Source organism: Callorhinchus milii, unplaced genomic scaffold, assembly GCF_018977255.1.
Source record: "Callorhinchus milii isolate IMCB2004 unplaced genomic scaffold, IMCB_Cmil_1.0 Scaffold15, whole genome shotgun sequence".
Classification (NCBI taxonomy): domain Eukaryota; kingdom Metazoa; phylum Chordata; class Chondrichthyes; order Chimaeriformes; family Callorhinchidae; genus Callorhinchus; species Callorhinchus milii.
Window position 1 is genome coordinate 149,402 of NW_024704756.1, and position 15,828 is coordinate 165,229.

Genomic DNA, 15,828 nt, shown 5'->3' on the forward strand with positions numbered 1-15,828 from the left:
GCTGTAATCCAGGATCCTCACTTCCTCTAAAATGCATCTCATTCAGATCCCATAGTAACTACAACAACAAATTACATTTGTTTAGTTTCTTTGTCATATACTTGTGTTCTCTGACGATGGACCAGCCCATATCTGCTAACCTTATCAAACCATTTTATAATGTTAAATACCCTCTATTAAATCCCCTCTTGACCGTCTCTTCTCCAGTGAAGAAAGGCCTAATGTATCCATTCTATCCTGATAGCGGTAATCTGTCATCCTAGGATCATCCTTGTAGATTTGCCTTTCACATCCGGAGGAGAGCTCCATCTGAACAGTAAACGGGACCTCATCCCCCGAAGGGTGGCACCTCCAACAATGCAGCTCAACCCCAGCACTGCATTGCATATCGGTTCCAAGTCCCAACATGGAGCTTGATCCCTCAACCTCTAATACAGAGGCCAGAGTGAGACAGACTGAGCCAAACTGACACACACTGATAATGTTCTTACGTTCTGCATTTCAGAGCAAAAAGGAGAGCTCACACACTCCGTCAGGATCAGCTGAGGCTAGAGGTGACCACACAAGAGACGTGACTGAACCCACGTGTTCAGCAAATGAAGAGAGCAGCCTGGTCAAAAGAGGTGAAAATGAAGATCTCAAAACATCTAAACAAGGTATTCTTTCTGCAAAAAGCTCCACCGAAAGATTGAGCGCAGGAGGCAGTTTGTCCCATTGTGTCTTTGTCACTCGTTGACTCTGTTTTCCTTGTTTATCATTATTCCCACTTTCCAATTCCATCCCTCAAAGTTGCTGTTATTGATGCTCTGATTGAAGGAATCCCTTTGTGTCTGGTAACCCTCATGAGACATTTTGCCCTCTCTTCCCCCTTACCATCAATCATTCTGAACGATGTGAAATTGATTTTCCTACAGTTAATAATGATAATAATTGTTCCAGTTGATATAGCACCTTATCACTTGGTTAAAACATAGCAAAGTGCTTCACAGCATATACTGTAAACTGGTATGACTATGGCACTGGAGTTCAGTTAACAATTGCCCACAAATTTTAAATTGTACACTAAGGGCCGAGTTTGTAAGAGCTTTCAGGACTCTGTGTACATTGTGATTCTCAATCCTGTTCTTTTTTTATTTACTCCAAAGGGGGCCGAACCGGAAAGGGTTTGAGCTCCAAACACAGCCAAGCGAGTGGAGTAGAGACCGGGAGCAACAGATACGGTTTGAGAAATAGGGAGAGAAGCAGTTACACTGAGGAAATGGATCTTCCTGACGATGATTACCTGTGTAAGTCAAAAACCAATCCGAGTTTCTCAGCATAATCGGGCAGGTGTCAGCCTGGCTCAGTTGGTGGCCCTCTGGCCTCCAGGTCAGAAGGTTTTGGGTTCGAGCCCCAACATAGTGGACAATGAGCTCACAGTCGAGGGTGACACTGCAGCACAGTACTGGGGGGAGGGAGCGCTGTATTGTCTGTGCGCGTTCAGGTGAACGTTACTTGCCTTCATGTCCATGACACATCCCAAGAGCGTGAAGGGAGGTCTTCATATATGTTTTATTCAAAAAGTGAGTTTGGCAATAATTCCTGCATTATCACGATGTTGAAACGTCTGAAAGTGCTTCACAGCATTCGCAATACAGATGTACGTTGATACATACAGCTCCTTTCGTTAGGAGGATATGCCAAGGTGCTTGACTGTCGTGGCTTGGCACCTGAGCTGGGGGTAGGAGCTGAGAGGGGTGGGGTGGGGGGAATGTGACTGGAAACACGGTCAAAGAGGAAAGAGTGAATCGCAGAAACTCCAGAGGGAGAAAGTGAATTGAACTCTTCCCACTCAGCTCCTGTTAACCCGGAAAGCCAAAGCCCTAATGGAGATGGTGGTCCTAGCTGGACATAACATCCATCTTATCCAGGCTTGTCTCGCAACTCCCTTCTTGACGGTTTCCCCAACTCCTCCCCCATAGGCTGCAGGTCATCCAGAACACTGCAGCCCGTATCCTCTCCCACACCAGGCAATCCATGAACACATCCTCGTCCGAATCCACTGGCTTCCCATCACACAGAAGATACAGTTCAAGATCCTGGTCCTCAACTTCAAATCCCTACGTGGCCTTTCCCCCCTCCCACCACCATTGGTGGGCGGGCCTTCTGCACTCTGCCCCCACTCTCTGGAACTCCATCCCGCAGTCCCTCTGCCTCGCCCCTTTCCTTGCCTTCTTCAAGACCCGTCTCAAGACCCTCCCCTTCAAGGAGGGTAACTGAGGCCCCCTGCTCTCCACCCTCCCCAATCCCGACCGCCAGCCTGGGTCCAAAACACTGATTGTCCAGTACCTTGGGACATCCTCCCGATGTGAAACACATTATACAAATGTAATTCTGTTGTTGTTGTACAAGCAGTGGGAGAGCTTGCTAGACACTGCTATCAATGGCAAACTGTGGTATTAGCTTGTTAATTCTGGCAATTACCCCCCACACCCAAGCTCTTGCCGACCTACACCTGAGTAATTCATACTCTTAGGAATTACGTAAGCAGGATACATCCCTCCAGTACCTGTAAGGATCTTTGCCTCTTCACCTCCTCACCTCAGGCGCTGACAGCATCATGGTTGCATACTCCACCTTGCTAAGCCAGTCCGGATCCTTGCGGTCTTGTTTGACACTCAACTATCCTTTCTACCCCACATCAGCGCCATGACTCGCTCTGCCTTCCCCACCTCCACAACATCTCCCAGCTCCCCCACTGTCTCACACTGCAGGCCCCGAAGACCCTCACACACGCCTTCATTACATCGAGGCTTAACTGTGCAAACTTCCTGCTTGTCGGCCCCCAACTCCTCCTCCCACAGGCTACAGATCATCCAGAACTCTGCAGCCCGTGTCCTCTCACACACTAAGCTCCGCGACCTTCTCACCCCCATCCTCGCCCGACTCCACTGGCTTCCCATCACACAGAGGATAGTTTAAGATCCTGGTTCTCACCTTCAAACCCATCCACAGTCTTGCTCCCCCCAACCTCTCCGATTTTCTAACCCTCTACCATCCTGCTCTCTCCCTCCGCTCAGCGGGCTCCGGCCTGCTTCGTGACCCCGCCTCGTTCGCCCCACTATCGGCGGGCAGGCCTTCCGTCACTCTGCACCCATCCTTTGGAACTACATTCCGCAGTCCCTCCGACTTGCCCCCTCCCTCGCCAGCTTCAAAACTCACCTCAAGACCCTCCTCTTCGACCTTACTTTCGATCTCCCTGCTTCCTCCCCTGCCCTCCCCACTCCCCACCTCAACCCCCAGCTCGGGTCCGTAACTCTGTCTGTCCAGAGCCTTGGTCCTCCCAACATGAAAGGTGCTATACAAATGTAATTTTATTGTTGTTGAGAACTTTGACATTATTAGCGTTATATTCAACACAAGGATATATTATTGTTATTATCGTAAGGTTGCGATCACACATTGTTTCTCCCTGTTGTGAGAGGTTATGTTGTAATTAAACGTTTGTTTCTTTCATGAGAAGTGACTGTGAATGCTCATAATGGACATTTTCAGAGTTCCAGGTATTAGTCTGGCTCAGGTCAGCTATGTCTTCACCTCTGGGATGTGGTTCAAGACATACTTCAGGATTTTGAGCTCACAATCCAGGTTACTCACAGCCAGTTACTGGGGGGAAGAGTGTTGTATTGTCATATACACCAAGCTCTTTAGCTCAAGTCCCTCTGTGCCTCTTCAGACAATGTGAAAGATCCTATGCAAATTTTTTTAGCACCTGATCACGTTATCAAGACGTCCTAAAGCGACAGGATTTTACTGTCAATTTGCACATAGCAATGCCACCCACACAGCCATGATGCAATTGACCAATTTTATTTGGGATATTCAAGTTTTTAGATCTGGAATTCAGTGCCCGAAAGGGTGGAGGAAGCAGAGTCAATAACAACTTTCAAGAGAGAATTGGATAGATATTTGAAGAGGACAAATTTGCAAGGCTATGGTGAGAGAACAGGGAGTGCCAATTATTTTAGACAGCTCTTTCAAGAGCTGGCATGGGCCCGATGAGCTGAATAGCCTCCTTCTGTGCTTTATAATTCTATGATTCTGTATTGTCAGCCAGGACACTGAGTAACAGAGAAAAACTTCTCTTTTGGGATGGTGTCGTGAGATCTTTAATGTTCATCTGAACAGGCCTGGCCGGGGATCTCGGTCTTAACATTTCATCTGAAGGACGGCACCTCTGACAATGAAGCACATTCCCAGCTTTAAAATAAGAGTTTCTCCCAGTTTCCTGGCCAGTCGTCCACTACACTCCGGCGCCTGCTTGTCCCTTATCCCCTCTGTTCTACCATCGGTGGCCGTTCTTTCAGCCAGTACGCCCCCAAACTCTATCACTCTCTCCCCTGATCCCTCTGCTTTGCCCCCTTCTTCCCCATCTTCAGATCACATCTGAAAACTTCCCTCTTAGACCGAGCCTATAGTAACCTCCCCTCAGCCACTGTCAAGCTCTCTGGCAAGCTACCCTGCATGTGGGGCGCTCTATAACCGTGCCTTCAGCTCCCCTCTCGACTCTACCCCCTCCTCGCTCCCTCCCTTCCCTCCCCACCCTGACCATTTCCCCCCCTCCTCGCTCCCTCTCTTCCTTCCCCTCACCCTGACCATTTCCCCAATGCTCGGGTCCTGACCCTACTGTACAGCGCCTTGGGACGTCCTCCCGACGTGAAAGGCGCTCTATAAATGGAATCTTGTTGTTGTTGTATAAATGCAAGTTGTTGTTGACACAACACTTGATGGTCATTACTATAAAGCATTTGAAGTCTTTTGACTTCATCAGGTGCTGTACAAATGCAAGGATTAATTCAAAAGCAATTCCGAAAGAAAACTCATGTTATTGACACAGATTTTTCTTTTCTCCCTTCAACTCACAAAGTGGATGATTCTGAGGCTCACCCATACCCTCATGTTGTGTTTACTCGTGCCGAGTTCCATCAGAAACACAGCAAAAGACATCCCGAGCTCCGTCGACACACATCGGTAACGCAATCTGCTTGTCACGGAAATGTTTCTTCTCAGCAGAGAGTGTGTCGGGGATCTATCATATATACTGCTGCAGAAAAGGGGGTTACACAAACGAGATCTGTACAGAATCACCAGCGATCGATCTCAGGAGAAAGACCGTATAAGTGTTCCCAATGTGGGAGGAGATTCAAACGTTCAGGGTATCTCCAAAGACACCATCGAACACACACAAGAGAGAGACTGTATACATGTGCCAAATGTGGAAAGAGTTTCACAACATCAAGGGACCTCCAATTGCACCATCGATCACACAGAGGAGAGAAATTGTATGCATGTGCTGAATGTGGAAAGAGTTTCACAACATCAAGGGACCTTCTGAGACACCAGCGAATACACACAGGAGAGAGACCGTATAAATGTGCTGAATGTGGAATCAGTTTCGTACAGTCAGGGGACCTCAAGATACACCATCGATTACACACAGGAGAGAAACCGTATAAATGTACTAAATGTGGAATGAGTTTCACACGTTCAAGTAACCTCCAGATACATCATCGATCACACACAGGAGAGAAACCGTATAAATGTGCCGAATGTGGAAAGCATTTCACATGTAAAGGGGGCCTTGAGAGACATCATCAGTCGCACACAGGAGAGAAACCATATACGTGTATTGAATGTGGAAAGTGTTTCACACATTCAGGGCATCTCCAGAGACACCATCGATCACACACAGGGGAGAAATTGTATACATGTTCTGAATGTGGAAAGAGTTTTACAACATCAAGGGACCTTCTGAGACACCAGCGAATACACACAGGAGAGAGACCATATAAATGTGCTGAATGTGGAATGAGTTTCATACAGTCAGGGGACCTCAAGATACACCATCGATTACACACAGGAGAGAAACCGTATAAATGCACTGAATGTGGAATGAGTTTCACACGTTCATGGATCCTCCAGACACACCAGCAATCACACACAGGAGAGAAACCGTATAAATGTGCTGAATGTGGAAAGCGTTTCACACGTTCAAGTAACCTCCAGATACATCGTCGATCACACACAGGAGAGAAACCATATATATGTGCTGAATGTGGAAAGAGTTTCAAATGTAAAGGGGGCCTTGGGCGACACCATCGATCACACACAGGAGAGAAACCATATACGTGTGCTGAATGTGGAAAGAGTTTTGCACAGTCAGGGCATCTCCAGAGACACCATCAATCACACACAAGAGAGACAGTGTAAATGTGCCAAATGTGGAAGTTTCACTAGGAAGCAGTACCTCCAAACACGCCAGCGACCGCACACAAGAGAGACTGTATAAATGTCTTGAATGTGGGAAGAGATTTGCTGGATCGCAGCAGAAGAAACATCACAAATGCTCTGAAAGGTGCCGTTACAGTGGGAAAGCATTCCTGGAGCTGGTACTCTTCACAGCCCATATGAGAAGCTGCTTTGAGATTAAACAAATAATGGTAATATTTTGATGTAGAGCGCAGATGTAAAGGGGGTATTTGATCGAACACCAGTGACTCACAGTATAGGCACCAATACAACAGTTTTTCCCTTTCTCTCCTGACCTCCATGCAGGACCTCACACACGCATGGCAGTTGTGCACATATGAAACTATCACCAGTTGGAGAGTATAACAGAATTGCATGGTGAGAAATGAGAGCCAGTGTGTCTCCACTGACATGAGTTGTTACAGCTCACATCATTGGTTTTAGGTCAAAAGGCACCTTCAGTCATGGTTCATTACCAGCAGAATGGGGTGTGTATTGATTTGGGGTGTATTTACTGGTTTATGCGGGTATTTAGCAGTTTATTACCAGTTTATTATTTTATTGTCAGCAGATTGTTGCGTGTTTACTGGTCAATACTAGCAGAATGTACTCTGATTAAGATTTCACCATTATTGTGAATTAACAAAGAAAGCAAATTGATAGAAAGCATTACTTGCATCGTTATTGTCTCGCAAAGAATCCTACAGTTGGGAATGGCTGTAGTGTGAGGAAAGAGGAAGAAGACAGCAAGTTGCAAGGGAAGGAGGGGCAGTGGGGAAGGCCTGGGGAGAGGAGGGGAAAATAATAGAAAGTGTCTATGAATTTTACATTCCACATAGTTCTGGTTTGGTCTGATTTTTAAATCATGCTATTGAGGATTGGGTTGAGGAACTTACTCAGACTGGCTGGGCTGAAGGTCTTCACTCAGACAGTTTAATGATGCTCCAGGCAGAGGGTCACTGATTGCTGGAATAACCAGAGACGTGTTGTGTGCACAAGATGTCACTATCACTGGTGAGAATTGGGACTGCAGCTGCTGAGTTGGTCTGTCTGTGTGGGGAGAGGGGAGGTGTGAGTTGTGAGTTGTGTGGGAGAGGGATATTAATCTGTGTGTTTGTCATAGTGTTATCAAAGGATAAGGATCTGTCCAAGTACAAGTTCACTGTACTGTTAGAATAAACTATAATTCATATTTACATCCATTAACTTTGCCTTTTTCATTATTTTCCTGTTCTCTCATTTTCTCATGTGAGGAACGTACACTTCAAGAGCAGTGCCATGTTTTATTCCTGTAGAGGCAGGTTGGCAGTTAGTAGCTGTCCACATTCCAAATCCAGAGAGCTGTGCAGTGGTATAGTTAGTTGATTTAGTTTCTGTGGTACATTGACATCTCAAAAGGATTCCCATCCTGTACTTCAAGCACTTGATCATTGTTGGCAGCTAATCTTCCTCTATGTTGTCCCATGATAGTCCATTTGATAGAAAAATCAGTTTCTTCTCCAGACATCATTGAAAGACCCAGCAGGAAGATTCGGCAGCACATATACTAAGATTATTAGCAACTCCATGAATCCTATCTTGTTGCCCTGTAATATCAAGCATAACATCTGGTTACATAGCAGTCATGTTTCCAACATTAGACACAGTTTTGAGCTGGTTTATGTGATGCTACCTTGTAATCTTTCTCCTTTTTTTCCTTGGTATTGAATCAAGTGCACCGCAGCACTAGCTTTGCCCACTAGTGTTCACATCCCTTCACTCTATGGCAACTCCCTAACTCTCTGACCACTTCACTCTCCAATCCACCATGCGGCGCCTCCACTCGACTGACACCGGCCTTCTGCACGCTACTCGTACCCTCCGCCACACATCAGAGGTTGCTCTTTCAGCCACTACGCCCCAAAACTCTGGAACACTATCCCTCAGTCCCTCCGCCTTGCCCACACCCTCCTCCCTTTTACCAAGTCCCGCCTGGAAACCTTCCTCATTTGTCATGCTTATGGCCACATTGCCTCCAGACACCCCCGCACCCCCCACCTCCCACTCCCCATTCGGAGCAAGGCTCTGCCACTGATAAGCGCTCAGAGACGTTACCCTGTGTGGATGCCGCTATATAAGTGCAAGTTGTTATTGTGCCTTCTTAGAATTCACCTTAAAACCCGCAACATTGAGTAATTACAAAACTACAAGATGTTGTTCACGAGTTTCTGTAGCCAAAAGTAAGTCATGGACATATTGTAACTAACATGATGATTGAGAATAAAGATTTAATAGCCTTAAACATTCCTTAATGAAAAATTGGAGATGAATTACAAAAACCTTGGGGGAGACATATCCAAGTCTATTTTTGATCGTTGAAAGCAAAATCGATTTATATTGATCTTTCCGAGGAACAGGGATCCTCCAGAATCTGTTCCAAAAGCCTAGAAGGCATTTAGCTTTGTCTGGGAGTTGCGACAGTAAAGTTGGTTGCATGTACAATCGGAGAACAAACAGGAGTAACAGAATTTAATTTTCTGTGGAGAACAGTGAGTCACCAGGACACATCGGGTTTGCGAACTGGCCATATTGGAATATTTGTGATAAATATACCAGGTTGTAGAACACCTTTTTTTAAAAGAGTTGTAATAGAATCTTTAACAAAGAGTTTACTTTCGGCAGGAATTGGGTACTGTTTTTGAGGGGCATGATTGGGACCATTAATTTGTTCGGTTCTGCATATCCCACACAATCATATTTATGAGTGGCAAAAGTACTGAAATTTTCAGTTATAGTTATTTGGATATTAGGCTCAATGCATAAAGTATGTCTCAGGTCATTTTACTGCATAAACCAAATGTGCATCAGATATATAATAAATAATTATCCTTGCTTTTCACGTCTTCTAGACGTCTCAATGCGCTTCACAGAATATACCTTAAAGTGAATTGACTGTATTTTTGTGAGCGAAATGCGGCAGCCAATTGTGCACAGTAGTGTTCCACAAACAGTCGTGGTTTCAAGTGAAAAAATTTTTAATATAGTTTTTTGAGAGATTATTATCAGAAGTGTGGAGTAAGGAAGCTTGCTCAAGGTTTCGCCCTGCTGAGAATCGAACCCAGGTCTCTCGCTTGCGGTGAGTGCTCTAACCACTGATCTACAGCACTCCACATTATGTAACTACACAATGGACAGCAGGAGTACCCGAGTGAATTAAACCATTAGTATAATCTATACAAGCACTAAAAAAAATAAAGCATCTGAAACGAGTAAGTGGGGATCCTATATCATTCGTCCTGTATAATTTAAAAGGGTTTGGTGATCCATCCCCGGGACCTGATGAATAGCCTCTGCCACTGTTCCCCTGTAGTTGGTGGCGCACATTATGGAGATCTGCCGGTAAGGCTTGTCTCGCCAATGAGTGAAAGCAGAAACCATGCTCCTCTTGGGGATGTCATCCGCAGACATGGGGTACATTTCCACATGAATGCAGATGACTCCCAACTCGACTTTTCCACCTCTCTTTGCAACCCCCAGTTCCCTGATGTTTTGCCTGTCAGATCTCAGGGGTTGGATGAGCGCAAACTTCCTTCAGCTGAACGCTGACAAGACGGAATCCATACTCTTTGGCTCTCGTCGTCAATGTCTAAAATCTCACGGCTCTCACCTCCTCCACCTACCCAACCTCTCCCTAAAACTCTCCGAACCCGTACGCAACCCAGGCGTTAGGTTCGACCCCCAATTATCCTTCCTCCCCCACATCCAGTCACTCACCAGCACCGCTTTTTTCCACCTCCGACGCATCGCCCGTCTCCGCCAATATGTCTCCCCAAAAGCCACTGAAGCCCTGGTTCAGGTCTTTGTCAGTCACCTCTCGGCTGGACTACTCTTAACGCCCTCCTCGCCGGTCTCCCATCCAGGGGAGGGAGGAGAGAGTGCTGCGGAGAGGATTATTGGGGTGTACAGGAGAGATGGTTGTTGAGGGTGATGTGAGTGGAGAGTTGGGGAGGGTACGTATGAGGGACGGGGAAGTTGGGTTTGCCTTAAGGAGGCGGTTTGAGGGGAGGGAGTGAGTGATGGGACACGTGGGGTTGCTGCTCTGGGACAGCCAGTGCCGGGAGCCACGATGGGCCGGGCGGAGGACGTGGTGACGGGATCCAGGAGAGAGAGAAGGCGGGGAGGGCAGTGGGAGAGAAGGACACAGAGGGGGAGTAGCGGATAGAGGGGGTGGGAGGAGAGACATTTAGAGTGGATGGGGAGGCTCGGGTCGGAGCAGCAGCCAAAACGCGCACACAGAGACCGAGAATGAGCGATCAGTGGAACGGTATCAGCCCTCAGGCTCAGCCTCCCAGGTCATGGCCGGGATGGCAGTGCCGGGACAGGACTTTGCTGCTGTTGTTGCCGGGTTTATAAAAAAATAATTTTTAAAATTTGTCAACTGTGACGTCACTTTGTGAATCGCGCCACCCCGTCACTCCCCCCCCGTCACTCCCCCCCCGTCACTCCCCCCCCATCACTCCCCCCGTCACTCCCCCCGTCACACACCCCCATCGCTCCACCCCTGTCACTCCCACCCCGTCACTCCCACCCCCGACACTCCCCCACCCCCCGCATCACTCCCCCCCCCCCGTCACTTCTCCACCCCGTGCTCTCCTACCTCCACTCCCGATTGAGTGGGTCCTCACCTGGCTGTGCTTTATAGATGCAGCTCGGCCTCAGCTCTGCCCCGCGCTGTCCTACCTCCGCTCCCGATTCAAAGGAAAGGTTACCAGACAGAGCTCTCAGTGACAGTTACCTCAACACACACTCTGATGTCAGCGCAAAAACTTGGCTCTGAAGTTGACATTGTGTGTTTGGATTTCCAGGAAGTATTTGATAAAATCCTGCACAGAAGGCGGTGAAGAAACTCAGGCCCACGATATCGGGGGAAATCATAGAATTATACAGAACAGAAGGAGGCCACACATTGTGTCTGTGCCAATTATTTGAAAGAGTTGTCCAAATTAATCCAACCCCCCCCCTGTCTCCCCATTGCCCAATATTGTGGGCTGGTCTTGCACCCTCTCTGCCCTCACCCTCTGGAACTGCATCTCAAATTCTTTTCAACTCGTTCCCTCCCTTGCCTCCTTCAAGGCACGCCTTAAGGCCCTCCTCTTGAACCGTGCCTTCAGCCATCCTCCTACCCTCTCTGAGCACCAGCCTCCCTAATCCTAACCCCCCCCACCCAACACCCCACCCCCAATTTCCCCCCCACCTCCCCCACCCTGCAAGCGTCCTAATCCCTGAATGTTCAGCTCCTTGAGACGTCCTCCTAGCATGCAAGGTGCTTTTCAAACGTAATTTTTTATTGTACAGCAAAAAGTAAATGAGAGTCAGCAGAACAGATTGGTAGGAAGCTGTAAAGTAGGAAATACAGACTGGGAATAAAGGTTGATGTTCCACTGCATTGCAGAGATGACAGGGTAGATTTACAAGGAAGTTACCAGGTTGAGTGGATACAGTTATTGAGAAAGATTGGACCTTTTCTCCATAGATTGAGAAGGGGCCTCGTAGAGGTGGGTGAGATTGTGGAAAATGATTTGATAAGGTGAATAGGCTGTGAATCCAAAGGTCGTGTCATTAATAAAAAGATCTGCACTTTCCAGCATATAATTGTGCTGTATCTGTCCCGGCCTCTGTGTTGCTGTGAGTAATAAAGAGTTAGCTTGAGAGATCCCCAGCCCTGAGGTCTTGTCGCTTGTGAGAACATCACAATCAGATAAGGAAGCCAGTCTCCAGCCTGAATACCTCGGGTGGCAGATATTCCTGCACATTAATGTCATTCATGGGAAACTGATGGTAAAATAATTCTCATTAAGTCCAAGAGAATTAATATGTTAAACTTCACCAGTTCTCTGTCCGAGCCTCGCTCTCCCTCCTCTCTGCCAGGGTCCAGAGGGCAATTGTGGTGTCTGTCCACAAGTGAGACCCAGAACTACCCAGGAATCTCACTGATTTCAATGGCTCTTAAAGTGGTGCTTTGGGCAGTCACTGCAGATAGTTTGCCTTGTTTGGAGACTCATAGTTTGATCAGGAAGGAGCAGGCTGGCTTCTATTCTGTGAGCAACGTGTGGGACAGGTTGTGGATCTGTATAATATCACACAAAGTTGTAAGATTCAGAGGAAAACTACCTACAATGTGTTCATTGATTTCCGCAAGGCCTTGGAGCTGGTGCCTTTTGAACCCCTCATGATGGAAATGTAAATGATAAGCTAGGTGGGAGAGTAAGCTCTGAGGATGACACAAAAAGATTACAAAGGGATATAGGTGAGTGGGTAAGAAGGTAGCAGATAGAATATAATGTGGGGAAGTTTGAAGTTATTCACATAGGATGTTAAAAACAGAAAAGCAGATTATTTTCTAGAGAGGGAGAGGCTCGATAGTGTTAGTATTCAGAGGGATTTGGATGTCCTTGTACACCAGTCAGCAAGTGACTAGGAAGCTAATGTCATGCAAAAGGGTTAGCGTACAAGAGTAGGGAAGTCTTGCTGCAACTGTAGGACCTGTGTGAGACGCTCCTAGAATATTTTGTGCAGTTTTGGTCTCCTTATTTAAGAAAGGACATACTCGCCTTAGAGGTGCAGTGTAGATTCACTAGGTTGGTTCCTGCGATGAGAAGTTTGACCGATGGAGGATAGGTTATAATAATAATAATAATCCTTGCATTTGATATAGCGCTTTTCACGTCGGGAGGACGTCCCAAAGCGCTTCACAGAACACACTGTAAAGTGAATTGACTGTATATTTGTGGGCGAACGCGGCAGCCAATGGCGCACAGCAATGTCCCACAAACAGTCGTAGATTGAAAATGACCAATTTATTATTGTTTTGGGTTTTGGAGGGATTATTATTAGGCTCTGTGTGGAGTAAGGAAACTTTCGCCCTCTGTCTGGAATTGAACTCAGGTCTCTCACTTGCAAAGCGGGTGCTCTAACCACTGAGCTACATGACTCCAAGGTTGAGTAAACTAGGCCTATGTTCTCTAGAATATAGAAGAATTAGAGGTGGTCTTATAGAAACATATGCAATTCTTAAGGGGCTTGACCGGGTAGATACCATGAGACTGTTTCCCCTGGTTGGAGAATCTAAAACCAGGGGTCACAGCCTTAAGATTAAGGGACAGCCCTTTTGAACACTTTTGAGGAAACACTTCTTCACTCAGAGGGTAGTGAATTTATGGAATTCTCTACCCCAAAGGGCTGTAGATGCTCAGTCCTTGAACATATTCATGACTGAGATTGATAGATTGCTGAAGGATAGAGGGATTAAGGGATATGGGGATAAGGTGGGCAGATGGAGGTAGGTTAGAAGATCAGCTACGATCTTATTGAATGGTGGGATAGGCTCAAGCGGCCAAATGGCCTACTCCTGCTCCTAACTCCTATGCTCCTATGAAACAGGAGAGATCCCGGGTTCAATTCCAAGACAAGACTTTCTTATGTTTTATCCTAGCCAACAATCCCAACAACTAGGGTTAGGGTGAGGGACATTGGTCATTCACTTCATGACTGTTTGTGGGCCGTTACTGTGGCAAACTATGCTGCCACCTTCTCTCACAAAATACACAGTCACTTCACCTTCAACAACAACTTGCACTTATATAGCGCTCTCCACACAGGGTAGCGTCTCAGAGCACTTAGAAATATACACTTTGCAGTATATCCTGTGAAATGGCTTGTGATGCCCTCCTGACATGAAAGGCTCTTTGCCAAATGCAACGATTATTATCCTCCTGGTTGGAGAGGGCGTAAGAGGGGACTTATGGGAGTTGAACTGGCTCCAAGTTGATCTTCTGCTCACACACTGACCCTCCACACAAGACTTTTCTCTCGGTCACTTACTTCCTCTCCTACACCTTAACACAAGACCTGTTTCTGGGTCACACATTGACCCTCATGTCCCTCCACATCAGGAGGACTGTCTCTCATCCTCTCTTTCTCTCACACACTGTATCTCTCACATTCTAACTCTCTATCTCTCACAAACTCTCTCTTACACACACTGTTTCTCTCACAGTCTTATTCTTTCTCACATCAGTCTGTCTCTCTTTCACACTCGGTCTCTCACTCACACTGTGTCTTCCACTGAGGATAGCAAAGCGCATTATAGAGAATGCAGGAGTGATCTTAAAAGAGCGATAAGACAGGCAAAAAGATCACATGAGAAGAGGTCAGCGGGTAACAAAGGGGAATCCTAAAATATTTTATAAGCACATAAAGGAAAAAAGGTTAGTTAAAGGTAGGGTGGGGCCAATCAAAGGCAATGACGGCCATCTTGTTGTGGAGGCAGAGGCCGTGGTTGATGTACTAAACGAGTACTTTGCATCTGTCTTCACAACGGAAACGGATGTCCCAAATGCCACAGTATTCGATGAGAGGGCAGAGGACATAGATCAGATTACTATAGACAGAGAGGAAGTTCTGAAAAGATTGACTCGGCTGAAAATTGATAAATCACCGGGACCAGATGGGTTTCACCCAAAGTTGCTGTGGGAGATACAGGTTCAAATAGCGGAGCTTTGGCCATTATATTTCAATCGTCATTGGACAAAGGAGTGGTGCCAAGAGCCTGGAGAGTGGCTAATGTTACCCCACTCCACAAAAAGGGGCAGAAAGAACCCCGGAAATTACAGGCCAGTCAGCCTAACCTCGGTAATAGGAAAGCTCCGGGACAGAATAAATCTCTACTTAGAGAACACGAGGTAATTAGAGACCCCCAACATGGATTTGTTAAAGGCCAATCTTGCCGAACAAATCTAATAGAATGTCTTGAAGAGGTGACTGTGAGGGTTGATGAGGGAAATGCGGTGGACATTATTTACATAGATTTCAAAAAGGCTTTTGACACAGTACCGCATAAGAGATTAATACAAAAATTAGAGGCCCACAGTATTAAGGGGACAGTGTGAGTGTGTGAGAGAGAGTGAGTGAGAGAGGGAGAGTGAGAGAGTGTGAGAGAGAGAGAGAGAGTGAGTGAGAGAGAGGGAGACTGAGTGAGAGAGAGAGTGTTTGAGAGTGAGAGAGAGAGAGTGAGAGAGAGAGTGTGCGAGAGATAATGAGAGAGTGTGTGTGAGAGGGAGTGAGAGAGTGTGTGAGAGAGAGAGTGTGTGAGAAAGAGAGTGTTAGAGACACAGAGAGAGTGTGAGAGAGTGTGAGAGAGAGAGTGAGAGTGAGATTGAGAGAGTGTGTGAGAGAGAGGTGAGAGAGAGTGAGAGAGAGAGTGAGAGAGAGTGTGTGAGAGAGATAGTGAGAGAGAGTGTGTGAGAGAGAGAGTGTGAGAGAGAGAGTGGGAGAGTGTGTAAGATAGAGAGTGTGAGAGAGTGTGTGTGAGAGAGAGTGAGAGAGAGAGAGAGAGAGAGAGAGAGAGTGTGAGAGGGAGAGAGAGTGTGAGAGGGAGAGTTAGAGAGAGTGTGAGAGAGAGAGAGTGTGTGTGAGAGAGTGAGAGAGTGTGTGAGAGAGAGAGTGTGTGAGAGAGACTGTCAGAGAGAGAGTGAGAGAGTGTGTGAGAGAGAGAGAGTGAGA

General features: G+C 46.7%; 1 protein-coding gene and 1 pseudogene across 4 annotated transcripts in view; one reads left to right on the top strand and one right to left on the bottom strand.

Moving 5' to 3' along the window:
• The window catches only part of LOC103190346 (complement C1s-B subcomponent), a gene marked incomplete in the record, with an annotated part of 32,022 nt that overhangs the window by 14,916 nt on the left and 1,278 nt on the right, over positions 1 to 15,828 (bottom strand).
• Positions 397 to 7,494, top strand: LOC103171910 (annotated as a pseudogene).